This window comes from Pseudophryne corroboree, chromosome 4 (genome assembly GCF_028390025.1).
Source record: "Pseudophryne corroboree isolate aPseCor3 chromosome 4, aPseCor3.hap2, whole genome shotgun sequence".
Lineage (NCBI taxonomy): Eukaryota > Metazoa > Chordata > Amphibia > Anura > Myobatrachidae > Pseudophryne > Pseudophryne corroboree.
In genome coordinates, this window is record NC_086447.1 from 595,594,154 (window position 1) to 595,617,787 (window position 23,634).

The window sequence follows — 23,634 nt, forward strand, 5'->3', positions numbered from 1 at the left end:
TGTAGAGCCACAAACCACACTAGTAAAATAAAAACATGATAACATGGGATTCAAACCAATGACAGTCTTAATTTGAGAGTGCAATCCCAACACCTTACTAACTGTGCAAACCAGACTGTGCATACCAGACACACAATTTATCAGAGATTTAAGTGAATAAGCTACAGTGTCCAAGGTACTAAACATAATATATTTTATGGGTTGTCATAAGCAAATCATTAGAATACTTTCCTACTAAATTTATAAGACATAAGAATTCAATATTTGAGTAAACAAAGAGAAAATAAAGCTATCTATTGGGTTTCACTAAAAAGTCCATTGGAAGACTTGACTATTGTTGTTAAAAGACATAGGCATTCATATTGTAGAGCCACAAACCACACTAGTAAAATAAAAACATGATAACATGGATTTCGAACCAATGACAGTCTTCATTTGATAGTGCAAACCCAACACCTTACTAACTGTGCTAACCAGACTGTGCATACCAAACACACAATTTATCAGAGATTTAAGTGAATAAGCTACAGTGTCCAAGGTACTAAACATAATATATTCTATGGGGTGTCATAAGCAAGTCATTAGAATACTTTCCTATTAAATTTATAAGATATAAGCATTCAATATTTGAGTAAACAAAGAGAAAATAAAGCTATCTATTGGGTTTCACTAAATGTCCATTGGAAGACTTGACTATTGTTGTTAAAAGACATAGGCATTCATATTATAGAGCCACAAACCACAATAGTAAAATAAAAACATGATAACATGGGATTCGAACCAATGACAGTCTTAATTTGATATTACAAACCCAACACCTTACTAACTGTGCTAACCATACTGTACATACCAAACACACAATTTATCAGAGATTTAAGTGAATAAGCTACAGTATCCAAGGTACTAAACATAATATATTCTATGGGGTGTCATAAGCAAGTCATTAGAATACTTTCCTATTAAATTTATAAGACATAAGCATTCAATATTTGAGTAAACAAATAGAAAATAAAGCTATCTATTGGGTTTCACTAAAAGTCCATTGGAAGACTTGACTATTGTTGTTAAAAGACATAGGCATTCATATTGTAGAGCCACAAACCACACTAGTAAAATAAAAACATGATAACATGGGATCCAAACCAATGACAGGCTTCATTTGAGAGTGCAAACCCAACACCTTACTAACTATGCTAACCACACTGTGCATACCAAACACACAATTTATCAGAGATTTAAGTGAATACGCTACAGTGTCCAAGGTACTAAACATAATATATTCTATGGGGTGTCATAAGCAAGTCATTAGAATACTTTCCTACTAAATTTATAAGACATAAGCATTCAATATTTGAGTAAACAAAGAGAAAATAAAGCTATCTATTGGGTTTCACTAAAAAGTCAATTGGAAGACTTGACTATTGTTGTTAAAAGACATAGGCATTCATATTGTAGAGCCACAAACCACACTAGTAAAATAAAAACATGATAACATGGGATTCAAACCAATGACAGTCTTAATTTGAGAGTGCAATCCCAACACCTTACTAACTGTGCTAACCAGACTGTGCATACCAGACACACAATTTATCAGAGATTTAAGTGAATAAGCTACAGTGTCCAAGGTACTAAACATAATATATTGTATGGGTTGTCATAAGCAAATCATTAGAATACTTTCCTACTAAATTTATAAGACATAAGAATTCAATATTTGAGTAAACAAAGAGAAAATAAAGCTATCTATTGGGTTTCACTAAAAAGTCCATTGGAAGACTTGACTATTGTTGTTAAAAGACATAGGCATTCATATTGTAGAGCCACAAACCACACTAGTAAAATAAAAACATGATAACGTGGGATTCGAACCAATGACAGTCTTCATTCGAGAGTGCAAACCCAACACCTTACTAACTGTGCTGACCAGACTATGCAAACCAGACACACAATTTATCAGAGATTTAAGTGAATAAGCTACAGTGTCCAAGGTACTAAACATAATATATTCTATGGGGTGTCATAAGCAAGTCATTAGAATACTTTCCTATTAAATTTATAAGACATAAGTATTCAATATTTGAGTAAACAAAGAGAAAATAAAGCTATCTATTGGGCTTCACTAAAAGTCCATTGGAAGACTTGACTATTGTTGTTAAAAGACATAGGCATTCATATTATAGAGCCACAAACCACACTAGTAAAATAAAAACATGATGACGTGGGATTCAAACCAATGACAGTCTTAATTTGATAGTGCAAACCCAACACCTTACTAACTGTGCTAACCAGACTGTGCATACCAAACACACAATTTATCAGAGATTTAAGTGAATAAGCTACAGTGTCCAAGGTACTAAACATAATATATTCTATGGGGTGTCATAAGCAAGTCATTAGAATACTTTCCTACTAAATTTATAAGACATAAGCATTCAATATTTTAGTAAACAAAGAGAAAATAAAGCTATCTATTGGGTTTCACTAAAAAGTCCATTGGAAGACTTGACTATTGTTGTTAAATGACATAGGCATTCATATTATAGAGCCACAAACCACACTAGTAAAATAAAAACATGATAACATGGGATTCAAACCAATGACGGTATTAATTTGATAGTGCAAACCCAACACCTTACTAACTGTGCTAACCAGACTGTACGTACCAGACAAACAATTTATCAGAGATTTAAGTGAATAAGCTACAGTGTCCAAGGTACTAAACATAATATATTCTATGGGGTGTCATAAGCAAGTCATTAGAATACTTTCCTACTAAATTTATAAGACATAAGCATTCAATATTTGAGTAAACAAAGAGAAAATAAAGCTATCTATTGGGTTTCACTAAAAAGTCCATTGGAAGACTTGACTATTGTTGTTAAAAGACAAAGGCATTCATATTGTAGAGCCACAAACCACACTAAAAAAATAAAAACATGATAACATGGGATTCGAACCAATGACAGTCTTCATTTGAGAGTGCAAACCCAACACCTTACTAACTGTGCTAACCATACTGTACATACCAAACACACAATTTATCAGAGATTTAAGTGAATAAGCTACAGTGTCCAAGGTACTAAACATAATATATTCTATGGGGTGTCATAAGCAAGTCATTAGAATACTTTCCTATTAAATTTATAAGACATAATCATTCAATATTTGAGTAAACAAATAGAAAATAAAGCTATCTATTGGGTTTCACTAAAAGTCCATTGGAAGACTTGACTATTGTTTTTAAAAGACATAGGCATTCATATTGTAGAGCCACAAACCACACTAGTAAAATAAAAACATGATAACATGGGATCCAAACCAATGACAGTCTTCATTTGAGAGTGCAAACCCAACACCTTACTAACTATGCTAACCAGACTGTGCATACCAGACACACAATTTATCAGAGATTTAAGTGAATAAGCTACAGTGTCCAAGGTACTAAACATAATATATTCTATGGGGTGTCATAAGCAAGTCATTAGAATACTTTCCTACTAAATTTATAAGACATAAGCATTCAATATTTGAGTAAACAAAGAGAAAATAAAGCTATCTATTGGGTTTCACTAAAAAGTCAATTGGAAGACTTGACTATTGTTGTTAAAAGACATAGGCATTCATATTGTAGAGCCACAAACCACACTAGTAAAATAAAAACATGATAACATGGGATTCAAACCAATGACAGTCTTAATTTGAGAGTGCAATCCCAACACCTTACTAACTGTGCTAACCAGACTGTGCATACCAGACACACAATTTATCAGCGATTTAAGTGAATAAGCTACAGTGTCCAAGGTACTAAACATAATATATTTTATGGGTTGTCATAAGTAAGTCATTAGAATACTTTCCTACTAAATTTATAAGACATAAGAATTCAATATTTGAGTAAACAAAGAGAAAATAAAGCTATCTATTGGGTTTCACTAAAAAGTCCATTGGAAGACTTGACTATTGTTGTTAAAAGACATAGGCATTCATATTGTAGAGCCACAAACCACACTAGTAAAATAAAAACATGATAACGTGGGATTCGAACCAATGATAGTCTTTATTCGAGAGTGCAAACCCAACACCTTACTAACTGTGCTGACCAGACTATGCATACCAGACACACAATTTATCAGAGATTTAAGTGAATAAGCTACAGTGTCCAAGGTACTAAACATAATATATTCTATGGGGTGTCATAAGCAAGTCATTAGAATACTTTCCTATTAAATTTATAAGACATAAGCATTCAATATTTGAGTAAACAAATAGAAAATAAAGCTATCTATTGGGTTTCACTAAAAGTCCATTGGAAGACTTGACTATTGTTTTTAAAAGACATAGGCATTCATATTGTAGAGCCACAAACCACACTAGTAAAATAAAAACATAATAACATGGGATCCAAACCAATGACAGTCTTCATTTGAGAGTGCAAACCCAACACCTTACTAACTATGCTAACCAGACTGTGCATACCAGACACACAATTTATCAGAGATTTAAGTGAATAAGCTACAGTGTCCAAGGTACTAAACATAATATATTCTATGGGGTGTCATAAGCAAGTCATTAGAATACTTTCCTACTAAATTTATAAGACATAAGCATTCAATATTTGAGTAAACAAAGAGAAAATAAAGCTATCTATTGGGTTTCACTAAAAAGTCAATTGGAAGACTTGACTATTGTTGTTAAAAGACATAGGCATTCATATTGTAGAGCCACAAACCACACTAGTAAAATAAAAACATGATAACATGGGATTCAAACCAATGACAGTCTTAATTTGAGAGTGCAATCCCAACACCTTACTAACTGTGCTAACCAGACTGTGCATACCAGACACACAATTTATCAGAGATTTAAGTGAATAAACTACAGTGTCCAAGGTACTAAACATAATATATTTTATGGGGTGTCATAAGCAAGTCATTAGAATACTTTCCTATTAAATTTATAAGACATAAGTATTCAATATTTGAGTAAACAAAGAGAAAATAAAGCTATCTATTGGGCTTCACTAAAAGTCCATTGGAAGACTTGACTATTGTTGTTAAAAGACATAGGCATTCATATTATAGAGCCACAAACCACACTAGTAAAATAAAAACATGATGACGTGGGATTCAAACCAATGACAGTCTTAATTTGATAGTGCAAACCCAACACCTTACTAACTGTGCTAACCAGACTGTGCATACCAAACACGCAATTTATCAGAGATTTAAGTGAATAAGCTACAGTGTCCAAGGTACTAAACATAATATATTATATGGGGTGTCATAAGCAAGTCATTAGAATACTTTCCTACTAAATTTATAAGACATAAGCATTCAATATTTTAGTAAACAAAGAGAAAATAAAGCTATCTATTGGGTTTCACTAAAAAGTCCATTGGAAGACTTGACTATTGTTGTTAAATGACATAGGCATTCATATTATAGAGCCACAAACCACACTAGTAAAATAAAAACATGATAACATGGGATTCAAACCAATGACGGTATTAATTTGATAGTGCAAACCCAACACCTTACTAACTGTGCTAACCAGACTGTACGTACCAGAGACACAATTTATCAGAGATTTAAGTGAATAAGCTACAGTGTCCAAGGTACTAAACATAATATATTCTATGGGGTGTCATAAGCAAGTCTTTAGAATACTTTCCTACTAAATTTATAAGACATAAGCATTCAATATTTGAGTAAACAAAGAGAAAATAAAGCTATCTATTGGGTTTCACTAAAAAGTCCATTGGAAGACTTGACTATTGTTGTTAAAAGACATAGGCATTCATATTGTAGAGCCACAAACCACACTAGTAAAATAAAAACATGATAACAGGGGATTCGAACCAATGACAGTCTTCATTTGAGAGTGTAAACCCAACACCTTACTAACTGTGCTAACCAGACTGTGCATACCAGCCACACAATTTATCAGAGATTTAAGTGAATAAGCTACAGTGTCCAAGGTACTAAACATAATATATTCTATGGGGTGTCATAAGCAAGTCATTAGAATACTTTCCTACTAAATTTATAAGACATAAGCATTCAATATTTGAGTAAACAAAGAGAAAATAAAGCTATCTATTGGGTTTCACTATATGTCCATTGGAAGACTTGACTATTGTTGTTAAAAGACATAGGCATTCATATTATAGAGCCACAAACCACAATAGTAAAATAAAAACATGATAACATGGGATTCGAACCAATGACAGTCTTAATTTGATATTACAAACCCAACACCTTACTAACTGTGCTAACCATACTGTACATACCAAACACACAATTTATCAGAGATTTAAGTGAATAAGCTACAGTGTCCAAGGTACTAAACATAATATATTCTATGGGGTGTCATAAGCAAGTCATTAGAATACTTTCCTATTAAATTTATAAGACATAAGCATTCAATATTTGAGTAAACAAATAGAAAATAAAGCTATCTATTGGGTTTCACTAAAAGTCCATTGGAAGACTTGACTATTGTTGTTAAAAGACATAGGCATTCATATTGTAGAGCCACAAACCACACTAGTAAAATAAAAACATGATAACATGGTATCCAAACCAATGACAGTCTTCATTTGAGAGTGCAAACCCAACACCTTACTAACTATGCTAACCAGACTGTGCATACCAGACACACAATTTATCAGAGATTTAAGTGAATAAGCTACAGTGTCCAAGGTACTAAACATAATATATTCTATGGGGTGTCATAAGCAAGTCATTAGAATACTTTCCTACTAAATTTATAAGACATAAGCATTCAATATTTGAGTAAACAAAGAGAAAATAAAGCTATCTATTGGGTTTCACTAAAAAGTCCATTGGAAGACTTGACTATTGTTGTTAAAAGACATAGGCATTCATATTGTAGAGCCACAAACCACACTAGTAAAATAAAAACATGATAACATGGGATTCAAACCAATGACAGTCTTAATTTGAGAGTGCAATCCCAACACCTTACTAACTGTGCTAACCAGACTGTGCATACCAGACACACAATTTATCAGAGATTTAAGTGAATAAGCTACAGTGTCCAAGGTACTAAACATAATATATTCTATGGGGTTTAATAAGCAAGTCATTAGAATACTTTCCTACTAAATTTATAAGACATAAGCATTCAATATTTGAGTAAACAAAGAGAAAATAAAGCTATCTATTGGGTTTCACTAAAAAGTCCATTGGAAGACTTGACTATTGTTGTTAAAAGACATAGGCATTCATATTGTAGAGCCACAAACCACACTAGTAAAATAAAAACATGATAACATGGATTTCGAACCAATGACAGTCTTCATTTGATAGTGCAAACCCAACACCTTACTAACTGTGCTAACCAGACTGTGCATACCAAACACACAATTTATCAGAGATTTAAGTGAATAAGCTACAGTGTCCAAGGTACTAAACATAATATATTCTATGGGGTGTCATAAGCAAGTCATTAGAATACTTTCCTATTAAATTTATAAGATATAAGCATTCAATATTTGAGTAAACAAAGAGAAAATAAAGCTATCTATTGGGTTTCACTAAATGTCCATTGGAAGACTTGACTATTGTTGTTAAAAGACATAGGCATTCATATTATAGAGCCACAAACCACAATAGTAAAATAAAAACATGATAACATGGGATTCGAACCAATGACAGTCTTAATTTGATATTACAAACCCAACACCTTACTAACTGTGCTAACCATACTGTACATACCAAACACACAATTTATCAGAGATTTAAGTGAATAAGCTACAGTATCCAAGGTACTAAACATAATATATTCTATGGGGTGTCATAAGCAAGTCATTAGAATACTTTCCTATTAAATTTATAAGACATAAGCATTCAATATTTGAGTAAACAAATAGAAAATAAAGCTATCTATTGGGTTTCACTAAAAGTCCATTGGAAGACTTGACTATTGTTGTTAAAAGACATAGGCATTCATATTGTAGAGCCACAAACCACACTAGTAAAATAAAAACATGATAACATGGGATCCAAACCAATGACAGTCTTCATTTGAGAGTGCAAACCCAACACCTTACTAACTATGCTAACCAGACTGTGCATACCAGACACACAATTTATCAGAGATTTAAGTGAATAAGCTACAGTGTCCAAGGTACTAAACATAATATATTCTATGGGGTGTCATAAGCAAGTCATTAGAATACTTTCCTACTAAATTTATAAGACATAAGCATTCAATATTTGAGTAAACAAAGAGAAAATAAAGCTATCTATTGGGTTTCACTAAAAAGTCCATTGGAAGACTTGACTATTGTTGTTAAAAGACATAGGCATTCATATTGTAGAGCCACAAACCACACTAGTAAAATAAAAACATGATAACATGGGATTCAAACCAATGACAGTCTTAATTTGAGAGTGCAATCCCAACACCTTACTAACTGTGCTAACCAGACTGTGCATACCAGACACACAATTTATCAGAGATTTAAGTGAATAAGCTACAGTGTCCAAGGTACTAAACATAATATATTCTATGGGGTTTAATAAGCAAGTCATTAGAATACTTTCCTACTAAATTTATAAGACATAAGCATTCAATATTTGAGTAAACAAAGAGAAAATAAAGCTATCTATTGGGTTTCACTAAAAAGTCCATTGGAAGACTTGACTATTGTTGTTAAAAGACATAGGCATTCATATTGTAGAGCCACAAACCACACTAGTAAAATAAAAACATGATAACATGGATTTCGAACCAATGACAGTCTTCATTTGATAGTGCAAACCCAACACCTTACTAACTGTGCTAACCAGACTGTGCATACCAAACACACAATTTATCAGAGATTTAAGTGAATAAGCTACAGTGTCCAAGGTACTAAACATAATATATTCTATGGGGTGTCATAAGCAAGTCATTAGAATACTTTCCTATTAAATTTATAAGATATAAGCATTCAATATTTGAGTAAACAAAGAGAAAATAAAGCTATCTATTGGGTTTCACTAAATGTCCATTGGAAGACTTGACTATTGTTGTTAAAAGACATAGGCATTCATATTATAGAGCCACAAACCACAATAGTAAAATAAAAACATGATAACATGGGATTCGAACCAATGACAGTCTTAATTTGATATTACAAACCCAACACCTTACTAACTGTGCTAACCATACTGTACATACCAAACACACAATTTATCAGAGATTTAAGTGAATAAGCTACAGTATCCAAGGTACTAAACATAATATATTCTATGGGGTGTCATAAGCAAGTCATTAGAATACTTTCCTATTAAATTTATAAGACATAAGCATTCAATATTTGAGTAAACAAATAGAAAATAAAGCTATCTATTGGGTTTCACTAAAAGTCCATTGGAAGACTTGACTATTGTTGTTAAAAGACATAGGCATTCATATTGTAGAGCCACAAACCACACTAGTAAAATAAAAACATGATAACATGGGATCCAAACCAATGACAGTCTTCATTTGAGAGTGCAAACCCAACACCTTACTAACTATGCTAACCAGACTGTGCATACCAGACACACAATTTATCAGAGATTTAAGTGAATAAGCTACAGTGTCCAAGGTACTAAACATAATATATTCTATGGGGTGTCATAAGCAAGTCATTAGAATACTTTCCTACTAAATTTATAAGACATAAGCATTCAATATTTGAGTAAACAAAGAGAAAATAAAGCTATCTATTGGGTTTCACTAAAAAGTCCATTGGAAGACTTGACTATTGTTGTTAAAAGACATAGGCATTCATATTGTAGAGCCACAAACCACACTAGTAAAATAAAAACATGATAACATGGGATTCAAACCAATGACAGTCTTAATTTGAGAGTGCAATCCCAACACCTTACTAACTGTGCTAACCAGACTGTGCATACCAGACACACAATTTATCAGAGATTTAAGTGAATAAGCTACAGTGTCCAAGGTACTAAACATAATATATTCTATGGGGTTTAATAAGCAAGTCATTAGAATACTTTCCTACTAAATTTATAAGACATAAGCATTCAATATTTGAGTAAACAAAGAGAAAATAAAGCTATCTATTGGGTTTCACTAAAAAGTCCATTGGAAGACTTGACTATTGTTGTTAAAAGACATAGGCATTCATATTGTAGAGCCACAAACCACACTAGTAAAATAAAAACATGATAACATGGATTTCGAACCAATGACAGTCTTCATTTGATAGTGCAAACCCAACACCTTACTAACTGTGCTAACCAGACTGTGCATACCAAACACACAATTTATCAGAGATTTAAGTGAATAAGCTACAGTGTCCAAGGTACTAAACATAATATATTCTATGGGGTGTCATAAGCAAGTCATTAGAATACTTTCCTATTAAATTTATAAGATATAAGCATTCAATATTTGAGTAAACAAAGAGAAAATAAAGCTATCTATTGGGTTTCACTAAATGTCCATTGGAAGACTTGACTATTGTTGTTAAAAGACATAGGCATTCATATTATAGAGCCACAAACCACAATAGTAAAATAAAAACATGATAACATGGGATTCGAACCAATGACAGTCTTAATTTGATATTACAAACCCAACACCTTACTAACTGTGCTAACCATACTGTACATACCAAACACACAATTTATCAGAGATTTAAGTGAATAAGCTACAGTATCCAAGGTACTAAACATAATATATTCTATGGGGTGTCATAAGCAAGTCATTAGAATACTTTCCTATTAAATTTATAAGACATAAGCATTCAATATTTGAGTAAACAAATAGAAAATAAAGCTATCTATTGGGTTTCACTAAAAAGTCCATTGGAAGACTTGACTATTGTTGTTAAAAGACATAGGCATTCATATTGTAGAGCCACAAACCACACTAGTAAAATAAAAACATGATAACATGGGATTCAAACCAATGACAGTCTTAATTTGAGAGTGCAATCCCAACACCTTACTAACTGTGCTAACCAGACTGTGCATACCAGACACACAATTTATCAGAGATTTAAGTGAATAAGCTACAGTGTCCAAGGTACTAAACATAATATATTCTATGGGGTTTAATAAGCAAGTCATTAGAATACTTTCCTACTAAATTTATAAGACATAAGCATTCAATATTTGAGTAAACAAAGAGAAAATAAAGCTATCTATTGGGTTTCACTAAAAAGTCCATTGGAAGACTTGACTATTGTTGTTAAAAGACATAGGCATTCATATTGTAGAGCCACAAACCACACTAGTAAAATAAAAACATGATAACAGGGGATTCGAACCAATGACAGTCTTCATTTGAGAGTGTAAACCCAACACCTTACTAACTGTGCTAACCAGACTGTGCATACCAGCCACACAATTTATCAGAGATTTAAGTGAATAAGCTACAGTGTCCAAGGTACTAAACATAATATATTCTATGGGGTGTCATAAGCAAGTCATTAGAATACTTTCCTACTAAATTTATAAGACATAAGCATTCAATATTTGAGTAAACAAAGAGAAAATAAAGCTATCTATTGGGTTTCACTATATGTCCATTGGAAGACTTGACTATTGTTGTTAAAAGACATAGGCATTCATATTATAGAGCCACAAACCACAATAGTAAAATAAAAACATGATAACATGGGATTCGAACCAATGACAGTCTTAATTTGATATTACAAACCCAACACCTTACTAACTGTGCTAACCATACTGTACATACCAAACACACAATTTATCAGAGATTTAAGTGAATAAGCTACAGTGTCCAAGGTACTAAACATAATATATTCTATGGGGTGTCATAAGCAAGTCATTAGAATACTTTCCTATTAAATTTATAAGACATAAGCATTCAATATTTGAGTAAACAAATAGAAAATAAAGCTATCTATTGGGTTTCACTAAAAGTCCATTGGAAGACTTGACTATTGTTGTTAAAAGACATAGGCATTCATATTGTAGAGCCACAAACCACACTAGTAAAATAAAAACATGATAACATGGGATCCAAACCAATGACAGTCTTCATTTGAGAGTGCAAACCCAACACCTTACTAACTATGCTAACCAGACTGTGCATACCAGACACACAATTTATCAGAGATTTAAGTGAATAAGCTACAGTGTCCAAGGTACTAAACATAATATATTCTATGGGGTGTCATAAGCAAGTCATTAGAATACTTTCCTACTAAATTTATAAGACATAAGCATTCAATATTTGAGTAAACAAAGAGAAAATAAAGCTATCTATTGGGTTTCACTAAAAAGTCCATTGGAAGACTTGACTATTGTTGTTAAAAGACATAGGCATTCATATTGTAGAGCCACAAACCACACTAGTAAAATAAAAACATGATAACATGGGATTCAAACCAATGACAGTCTTAATTTGAGAGTGCAATCCCAACACCTTACTAACTGTGCTAACCAGACTGTGCATACCAGACACACAATTTATCAGAGATTTAAGTGAATAAGCTACAGTGTCCAAGGTACTAAACATAATATATTCTATGGGGTTTAATAAGCAAGTCATTAGAATACTTTCCTACTAAATTTATAAGACATAAGCATTCAATATTTGAGTAAACAAAGAGAAAATAAAGCTATCTATTGGGTTTCACTAAAAAGTCCATTGGAAGACTTGACTATTGTTGTTAAAAGACATAGGCATTCATATTGTAGAGCCACAAACCACACTAGTAAAATAAAAACATGATAACATGGATTTCGAACCAATGACAGTCTTCATTTGATAGTGCAAACCCAACACCTTACTAACTGTGCTAACCAGACTGTGCATACCAAACACACAATTTATCAGAGATTTAAGTGAATAAGCTACAGTGTCCAAGGTACTAAACATAATATATTCTATGGGGTGTCATAAGCAAGTCATTAGAATACTTTCCTATTAAATTTATAAGATATAAGCATTCAATATTTGAGTAAACAAAGAGAAAATAAAGCTATCTATTGGGTTTCACTAAATGTCCATTGGAAGACTTGACTATTGTTGTTAAAAGACATAGGCATTCATATTATAGAGCCACAAACCACAATAGTAAAATAAAAACATGATAACATGGGATTCGAACCAATGACAGTCTTAATTTGATATTACAAACCCAACACCTTACTAACTGTGCTAACCATACTGTACATACCAAACACACAATTTATCAGAGATTTAAGTGAATAAGCTACAGTATCCAAGGTACTAAACATAATATATTCTATGGGGTGTCATAAGCAAGTCATTAGAATACTTTCCTATTAAATTTATAAGACATAAGCATTCAATATTTGAGTAAACAAATAGAAAATAAAGCTATCTATTGGGTTTCACTAAAAGTCCATTGGAAGACTTGACTATTGTTGTTAAAAGACATAGGCATTCATATTGTAGAGCCACAAACCACACTAGTAAAATAAAAACATGATAACATGGGATCCAAACCAATGACAGTCTTCATTTGAGAGTGCAAACCCAACACCTTACTAACTATGCTAACCAGACTGTGCATACCAGACACACAATTTATCAGAGATTTAAGTGAATAAGCTACAGTGTCCAAGGTACTAAACATAATATATTCTATGGGGTGTCATAAGCAAGTCATTAGAATACTTTCCTACTAAATTTATAAGACATAAGCATTCAATATTTGAGTAAACAAAGAGAAAATAAAGCTATCTATTGGGTTTCACTAAAAAGTCCATTGGAAGACTTGACTATTGTTGTTAAAAGACATAGGCATTCATATTGTAGAGCCACAAACCACACTAGTAAAATAAAAACATGATAACATGGGATTCAAACCAATGACAGTCTTAATTTGAGAGTGCAATCCCAACACCTTACTAACTGTGCTAACCAGACTGTGCATACCAGACACACAATTTATCAGAGATTTAAGTGAATAAGCTACAGTGTCCAAGGTACTAAACATAATATATTCTATGGGGTTTAATAAGCAAGTCATTAGAATACTTTCCTACTAAATTTATAAGACATAAGCATTCAATATTTGAGTAAACAAAGAGAAAATAAAGCTATCTATTGGGTTTCACTAAAAAGTCCATTGGAAGACTTGACTATTGTTGTTAAAAGACATAGGCATTCATATTGTAGAGCCACAAACCACACTAGTAAAATAAAAACATGATAACATGGATTTCGAACCAATGACAGTCTTCATTTGATAGTGCAAACCCAACACCTTACTAACTGTGCTAACCAGACTGTGCATACCAAACACACAATTTATCAGAGATTTAAGTGAATAAGCTACAGTGTCCAAGGTACTAAACATAATATATTCTATGGGGTGTCATAAGCAAGTCATTAGAATACTTTCCTATTAAATTTATAAGATATAAGCATTCAATATTTGAGTAAACAAAGAGAAAATAAAGCTATCTATTGGGTTTCACTAAATGTCCATTGGAAGACTTGACTATTGTTGTTAAAAGACATAGGCATTCATATTATAGAGCCACAAACCACAATAGTAAAATAAAAACATGATAACATGGGATTCGAACCAATGACAGTCTTAATTTGATATTACAAACCCAACACCTTACTAACTGTGCTAACCATACTGTACATACCAAACACACAATTTATCAGAGATTTAAGTGAATAAGCTACAGTATCCAAGGTACTAAACATAATATATTCTATGGGGTGTCATAAGCAAGTCATTAGAATACTTTCCTATTAAATTTATAAGACATAAGCATTCAATATTTGAGTAAACAAATAGAAAATAAAGCTATCTATTGGGTTTCACTAAAAGTCCATTGGAAGACTTGACTATTGTTGTTAAAAGACATAGGCATTCATATTGTAGAGCCACAAACCACACTAGTAAAATAAAAACATGATAACATGGGATCCAAACCAATGACAGTCTTCATTTGAGAGTGCAAACCCAACACCTTACTAACTATGCTAACCAGACTGTGCATACCAGACACACAATTTATCAGAGATTTAAGTGAATAAGCTACAGTGTCCAAGGTACTAAACATAATATATTCTATGGGGTGTCATAAGCAAGTCATTAGAATACTTTCCTACTAAATTTATAAGACATAAGCATTCAATATTTGAGTAAACAAAGAGAAAATAAAGCTATCTATTGGGTTTCACTAAAAAGTCCATTGGAAGACTTGACTATTGTTGTTAAAAGACATAGGCATTCATATTGTAGAGCCACAAACCACACTAGTAAAATAAAAACATGATAACATGGGATTCAAACCAATGACAGTCTTAATTTGAGAGTGCAATCCCAACACCTTACTAACTGTGCTAACCAGACTGTGCATACCAGACACACAATTTATCAGAGATTTAAGTGAATAAGCTACAGTGTCCAAGGTACTAAACATAATATATTCTATGGGGTTTAATAAGCAAGTCATTAGAATACTTTCCTACTAAATTTATAAGACATAAGCATTCAATATTTGAGTAAACAAAGAGAAAATAAAGCTATCTATTGGGTTTCACTAAAAAGTCCATTGGAAGACTTGACTATTGTTGTTAAAAGACATAGGCATTCATATTGTAGAGCCACAAACCACACTAGTAAAATAAAAACATGATAACATGGATTTCGAACCAATGACAGTCTTCATTTGATAGTGCAAACCCAACACCTTACTAACTGTGCTAACCAGACTGTGCATACCAAACACACAATTTATCAGAGATTTAAGTGAATAAGCTACAGTGTCCAAGGTACTAAACATAATATATTCTATGGGGTGTCATAAGCAAGTCATTAGAATACTTTCCTATTAAATTTATAAGATATAAGCATTCAATATTTGAGTAAACAAAGAGAAAATAAAGCTATCTATTGGGTTTCACTAAATGTCCATTGGAAGACTTGACTATTGTTGTTAAAAGACATAGGCATTCATATTATAGAGCCACAAACCACAATAGTAAAATAAAAACATGATAACATGGGATTCGAACCAATGACAGTCTTAATTTGATATTACAAACCCAACACCTTACTAACTGTGCTAACCATACTGTACATACCAAACACACAATTTATCAGAGATTTAAGTGAATAAGCTACAGTATCCAAGGTACTAAACATAATATATTCTATGGGGTGTCATAAGCAAGTCATTAGAATACTTTCCTATTAAATTTATAAGACATAAGCATTCAATATTTGAGTAAACAAATAGAAAATAAAGCTATCTATTGGGTTTCACTAAAAGTCCATTGGAAGACTTGACTATTGTTGTTAAAAGACATAGGCATTCATATTGTAGAGCCACAAACCACACTAGTAAAATAAAAACATGATAACATGGGATCCAAACCAATGACAGTCTTCATTTGAGAGTGCAAACCCAACACCTTACTAACTATGCTAACCAGACTGTGCATACCAGACACACAATTTATCAGAGATTTAAGTGAATAAGCTACAGTGTCCAAGGTACTAAACATAATATATTCTATGGGGTGTCATAAGCAAGTCATTAGAATACTTTCCTACTAAATTTATAAGACATAAGCATTCAATATTTGAGTAAACAAAGAGAAAATAAAGCTATCTATTGGGTTTCACTAAAAAGTCCATTGGAAGACTTGACTATTGTTGTTAAAAGACATAGGCATTCATATTGTAGAGCCACAAACCACACTAGTAAAATAAAAACATGATAACATGGGATTCAAACCAATGACAGTCTTAATTTGAGAGTGCAATCCCAACACCTTACTAACTGTGCTAACCAGACTGTGCATACCAGACACACAATTTATCAGAGATTTAAGTGAATAAGCTACAGTGTCCAAGGTACTAAACATAATATATTCTATGGGGTTTAATAAGCAAGTCATTAGAATACTTTCCTACTAAATTTATAAGACATAAGCATTCAATATTTGAGTAAACAAAGAGAAAATAAAGCTATCTATTGGGTTTCACTAAAAAGTCCATTGGAAGACTTGACTATTGTTGTTAAAAGATATAGGCATTCATATTGTAGAGCCACAAACCACACTAGTAAAATAAAAACATGATAACATGGATTTCGAACCAATGACAGTCTTCATTTGATAGTGCAAACCCAACACCTTACTAACTGTGCTAACCAGACTGTGCATACCAAACACACAATTTATCAGAGATTTAAGTGAATAAGCTACAGTGTCCAAGGTACTAAACATAATATATTCTATGGGGTGTCATAAGCAAGTCATTAGAATACTTTCCTATTAAATTTATAAGATATAAGCATTCAATATTTGAGTAAACAAAGAGAAAATAAAGCTATCTATTGGGTTTCACTAAATGTCCATTGGAAGACTTGACTATTGTTGTTAAAAGACATAGGCATTCATATTATAGAGCCACAAACCACAATAGTAAAATAAAAACATGATAACATGGGATTCGAACCAATGACAGTCTTAATTTGATATTACAAACCCAACACCTTACTAACTGTGCTAACCATACTGTACATACCAAACACACAATTTATCAGAAATTTAAGTGAATAAGCTACAGTATCCAAGGTACTAAACATAATATATTCTATGGGGTGTCATAAGCAAGTCATTAGAATACTTTCCTATTAAATTTATAAGACATAAGCATTCAATATTTGAGTAAACAAATAGAAAATAAAGCTATCTATTGGGTTTCACTAAAAGTCCATTGGAAGACTTGACTATTGTTGTTAAAAGACATAGGCATTCATATTGTAGAGCCACAAACCACACTAGTAAAATAAAAACATGATAACATGGGATCCAAACCAATGACAGTCTTCATTTGAGAGTGCAAACCCAACACCTTACTAACTATGCTAACCAGACTGTGCATACCAAACACACAATTTATCAGAGATTTAAGTGAATAAGCTACAGTGTCCAAGGTACTAAACATAATATATTCTATGGGGTGTCATAAGCAAGTCATTAGAATACTTTCCTACTAAATTTATAAGACATAAGCATTCAATATTTGAGTAAACAAAGAGAAAATAAAGCTATCTATTGGGTTTCACTAAAAAGTCAATTGGAAGACTTGACTATTGTTGTTAAAAGACATAGGCATTCATATTGTAGAGCCACAAACCACACTAGTAAAATAAAAACATGATAACATGGGATTCAAACCAATGACAGTCTTAATTTGAGAGTGCAATCCCAACACCTTACTAACTGTGCTAACCAGACTGTGCATACCAGACACACAATTTATCAGAGATTTAAGTGAATAAGCTACAGTGTCCAAGGTACTAAACATAATATATTTTATGGGTTGTCATAAGCAAATCATTAGAATACTTTCCTACTAAATTTATAAGACATAAGAATTCAATATTTGAGTAAACAAAGAGAAAATAAAGCTATCTATTGGGTTTCACTAAAAAGTCCATTGGAAGACTTGACTATTGTTGTTAAAAGACATAGGCATTCATATTGTAGAGCCACAAACCACACTAGTAAAATAAAAACATGATAACATGGATTTCGAACCAATGACAGTCTTCATTTGATAGTGCAAACCCAACACCTTACTAACTGTGCTAACCAGACTGTGCATAGCAAACACACAATTTATCAGAGATTTAAGTGAATAAGCTACAGTGTCCAAGGTACTAAACATAATATATTCTATGGGGTGTCATAAGCAAGTCATTAGAATACTTTCCTATTAAATTTATAAGATATAAGCATTCAATATTTGAGTAAACAAAGAGAAAATAAAGCTATCTATTGGGTTTCACTAAATGTCCATTGGAAGACTTGACTATTGTTGTTAAAAGACATAGGCATTCATATTATAGAGCCACAAACCACAATAGTAAAATAAAAACATGATAACATGGGATTCGAACCAATGACAGTCTTAATTTGATATTACAAACCCAACACCTTACTAACTGTGCTAACCATACTGTACATACCAAACACACAATTTATCAGAGATTTAAGTGAATAAGCTACAGTATCCAAGGTACTAAACATAATATATTCTATGGGGTGTCATAAGCAAGTCATTAGAATACTTTCCTATTAAATTTATAAGACATAAGCATTCAATATTTGAGTAAACAAATAGAAAATAAAGCTATCTATTGGGTTTCACTAAAAGTCCATTGGAAGACTTGACTATTGTTGTTAAAAGACATAGGCATTCATATTGTAGAGCCACAAACCACACTAGTAAAATAAAAACATGATAACATGGGATCCAAACCAATGACAGTCTTCATTTGAGAGTGCAAACCCAACACCTTACTAACTATGCTAACCACACTGTGCATACCAAACACACAATTTATCAGAGATTTAAGTGAATAAGCTACAGTGTCCAAGGTACTAAACATAATATATTCTATGGGGTGTCATAAGCAAGTCATTAGAATACTTTCCTACTAAATTTATAAGACATAAGCATTCAATATTTGAGTAAACAAAGAGAAAATAAAGCTATCTATTGGGTTTCACTAAAAAGTCAATTGGAAGACTTGACTATTGTTGTTAAAAGACAAAGGCATTCATATTGTAGAGCCACAAACCACACTAGTAAAATAAAAACATGATAACATGGGATTCAAACCAATGACAGTCTTAATTTGAGAGTGAAATCCCAACACCTTACTAACTGTGCTAACCAGACTGTGCATACCAGACACACAATTTATCAGAGATTTAAGTGAATAAGCTACAGTGTCCAAGGTACTAAACATAATATATTCTATGGGGTGTCATAAGCAAGTCATTAGAATACTTTCCTACTAAATTTATAAGACATAAGCATTCAATATTTGAGTAAACAAAGAGAAAATAAAGCTATCTATTGGGTTTCACTAAAAGTCCATTGGAAGACTTGACTATTGTTGTTAAAAGACATAGGCATTCATATTGTAGAGCCACAAACCACACTAGTAAAATAAAAACATGATAACATGGGATCCAAACCAATGACAGTCTTCATTTGAGAGTGCAAACCCAACACCTTACTAACTATGCTAACCAGACTGTGCATACCAAACACACAATTTATCAGAGATTTAAGTGAATAAGCTACAGTGTCCAAGGTACTAAACATAATATATTCTATGGGGTGTCATAAGCAAGTCATTAGAATACTTTCCTACTAAATTTATAAGACATAAGCATTCAATATTTGAGTAAACAAAGAGAAAATAAAGCTATCTATTGGGTTTCACTAAAAAGTCAATTGGAAGACTTGACTATTGTTGTTAAAAGACATAGGCATTCATATTGTAGAGCCACAAACCACACTAGTAAAATAAAAACATGATAACATGGGATTCGAACCAATGACAGTCTTCATTTGAGAGTGCAAACCCAACACCTTACTAACTGTGCTAACCAGACTGTGCATACCAGACACACAATTTATCAGAGATTTAAGTGAAAAAGCTACAGTGTCCAAGGTACTAAACATAATATATTCTATGGGGTGTCATAAGCAAATCATTAGAATACTTTCCTACTAAATTTATAAGACATAAGCATTCAATATTTGAGTAAACAAAGAGAAAATAAAGCTATCTATTGGGTTTCACTAAAAAGTCCATTGGAAGACTTGACTATTGTTGTTAAAAGACATAGGCATTCATATTGTAGAGCCACAAACCACACTAGTAAAATAAAAACATGATAACATGGAATTCAAACCAATGACAGTCTTAATTTGATAGTGCAAACCCAACACCTTACTAACTGTGCTAACCAGACTGTACATACCAAACACACAATTTATCAGAGATTTAAGTGAATAAGCTACAGTGTCCAAGGTACTAAACATAATATATTCTATGGGGTGTCATAAGCAAGTCATTAGAATACTTGCCTATTAAATTTATATGATATAAGCATTCAATATTTGAGTAAACAAAGCGAAAATAAAGCTATCTATTGGGTTTCACTAAATGTCCATTGGAAGACTTGACTATTGTTGTTAAAAGACATAGGCATTCATATTATAGAGCCACAAACCACAATAGTAAAATAAAAACATGATAACATGGGATTCAAACCAATGACAGTCTTAATTTGAGAGTGCAATCCCAACACCTTACTAACTGTGCTAACCAGACTGTGCATACCAGACACACAATTTATCAGAGATTTAAGTGAATAAGCTACAGTGTCCAAGGTACTAAACATAATATATTTTATGGGTTGTCATAAGTAAGTCATTAGAATACTTTCCTACTAAATTTATAAGACATAAGAATTCAATATTTGAGTAAACAAAGAGAAAATAAAGCTATCTATTGGGTTTCACTAAAAAGTCCATTGGAAGACTTGACTATTGTTGTTAAAAGACATAGGCATTCATATTGTAGAGCCACAAACCACACTAGTAAAATAAAAACATGATAACGTGGGATTCGAACCAATGACAGTCTTCATTCGAGAGTGCAAACCCAACACCTTACTAACTGTGCTGACCAGACTATGCATACCAGACAAACAATTTATCAGAGATTTAAGTGAATAAGCTACAGTGTCCAAGGTACTAAACATAATATATTCTATGGGGTGTCATAAGCAAGTCATTAGAATACTTTCCTATTAAATTTATAAGACATAAGCATTCAATATTTTAGTAAACAAAGAGAAAATAAAGCTATCTATTGGGTTTCACTAAAAAGTCCATTGGAAGACTTGACTATTGTTGTTAAATGACATAGGCATTCATATTATAGAGCCACAAACCACACTAGTAAAATAAAAACATGATAACATGGGATTCAAACCAATGACGGTATTAATTTGATAGTGCAAACCCAACACCTTACTAACTGTGCTAACCAGACTGTACGTACCAAACACGCAATTTATCAGAGATTTAAGTGAATAAGCTACAGTGTCCAAGGTACTAAACATAATATATTCTATGGGGTGTCATAAGCAAGTCTTTAGAATACTTTCCTACTAAATTTATAAGACATAAGCATTCAATATTTGAGTAAACAAAGAGAAAATAAAGCTATCTATTGGGTTTCACTAAAAAGTCCATTGGAAGACTTGACTATTGTTGTTAAAAGACATAGGCATTCATATTGTAGAGCCACAAACCACACTAGTAAAATAAAAACATGATAACATGGGATTTGAACCAATGACAGTCTTCATTTGAGAGTGTAAACCCAACACCTTACTAACTGTGCTAACCAGACTGTGCATACCAGGCACACAATTTATCAGAGATTTAAGTGAATAAGCTACAGTGTCCAGGGTACTAAACATAATATATTCTATGGGGTTTAATAAGCAAGTCATTAGAATACTTTCCTACTAAATTTATAAGACATAAGCATTCAATATTTGAGTAAACAAAGCTATCTATTGGGTTTCACTAAAAAGTCCATTGGAAGACTTGACTATTGTTGTTAAAAGACATAGGCATTCATATTGTAGAGCCACAAACCACACTAGTAAAATAAAAACATGATAACATGGAATTCGAACCAATGACAGTCTTCATTTGATAGTGCAAACCCAACACCTTACTAACTGTGCTAACCAGACTGTGCATACCAAACACACAATTTATCAGAGATTTAAGTGAATAAGCTACAGTGTCCAAGGTACTAAACATAATATATTCTATGGGGTGTCATAAGCAAGTCATTAGAATACTTTCCTATTAAATTTATAAGACATAAGCATTCAATATTTGAGTAAACAAATAGAAAATAAAGCTATCTATTGGGTTTCACTAAAAGTCCATTGGAAGACTTGACTATTGTTGTTAAAAGACATAGGCATTCATATTATAGAGCCACAAACCACACTAGTAAAATAAAAACATGATGACGTGGGATTCAAACCAATGACAGTCTTAATTTGATAGTGCAAACCCAACACCTTACTAACTGTGCTAACCAGACTGTGCATACCAAACACACAATTTATCAGAGATTTAAGTGAATAAGCTACAGTGTCCAAGGTACTAAACATAATATATTCTATGGGGTGTCATAAGCAAGTCATTAGAATACTTTCCTACTAAATTTATAAGACATAAGCATTCAATATTTTAGTAAACAAAGAGAAAATAAAGCTATCTATTGGGTTTCACTAAAAAGTCCATTGGAAGACTTGACTATTGTTGTTAAATGACATAGGCATTCATATTATAGAGCCACAAACCACACTAGTAAAATAAAAACATGATAACATGGGATTCAAACCAATGACGGTATTAATTTGATAGTGCAAACCCAACACCTTACTAACTGTGCTAACCAGACTGTACGTACCAGACACACAATTTATCAGAGATTTAAGTGAATAAGCTACAGTGTCCAAGGTACTAAACATAATATATTCTATGGGGTGTCATAAGCAAGTCATTAGAATACTTTCCTACTAAATTTATAAGACATAAGCATTCAATATTTGAGTAAACAAAGAGAAAATAAAGCTATCTATTGGGTTTCACTAAAAAGTCCATTCGAAGACTTGACTATTGTTGTTAAAAGACATAGGCATTCATATTGTAGAGCCACAAACCACACTAGTAAAATAAAAACATGATAACATGGGATTCGAACCAATGACAGTCTTCATTTGAGA